The following is an 876-nucleotide window of genomic DNA, read 5'->3' as shown; positions in this document are numbered from 1 at the left end:
CAGTGTGTAAAGAACCGACTAACAATTAGTATATGACAAGTCAGATAGCATAAAACCCGATGACAGGTTATTTCCTTAATTACATCAGTGCAGCCCCAAGGAAATATCACATTGCTTTAAAAGGTAACTTAGCAAAATATGTAATGAAATGCAGAATCATGTGCTACTTTCAGAAACATAATGTAGCTATTGCTATTGAAATAGAAAGTTAAACATGTGGTTTTATTTTACTTTCTCAGTGAAAATGACTGCTGCTGTTTCATTTGCACCAGGACAATTGCCTGCCTCTAATCAAAGAAACCGGGAAAATAGAGCTTTTTAGCAATTTAAAGTATTTAAATATCAATCCTATTTGAGGAATGAAATATCTACTTCGTAGCTCTCTTTGTTTCGTAACAGTTTTGGAACATATCATCACCCGTATATCAACGATGTCACAAAATGATTATTACCAAAATAGAAAAAGACTTCAGAATCATTGACATGAGTGGCATCGCATTTGACACTTGTAAATCAAGAAAAGACCGTAAAAGGTATATTTGTGTTTCAGTTTACATGTACGTGTGTATATATATGCCACCAGACAAGACTCTTGTCAAAAAGAAATCAACGAATCAGGTTAATATCATTACATGTTCTGTCATTCATCTCTACAGAGCAGATATTCACTGCAAAAATTTCAATTCAATCGGGTTAGTTACATGTACAAAGACAAACATATATTAGAAAAATGAAGTTATTATGTGCATTTAAAAGTGATGAAAACAGACGGTGATCGTATATACTAATGTTGGTACCTAGTTACATTTTAATGATATTACTCTGTCACGTACTGTCACGTACTATATATATGAAATACGCCATATTGTTTTTTTT

The sequence above is a fragment of the Ostrea edulis genome, chromosome 9 (genome assembly GCF_947568905.1).
Source record: "Ostrea edulis chromosome 9, xbOstEdul1.1, whole genome shotgun sequence".
NCBI classification, from domain to species: domain Eukaryota; kingdom Metazoa; phylum Mollusca; class Bivalvia; order Ostreida; family Ostreidae; genus Ostrea; species Ostrea edulis.
This window is presented reverse-complemented; position numbering follows the sequence as displayed.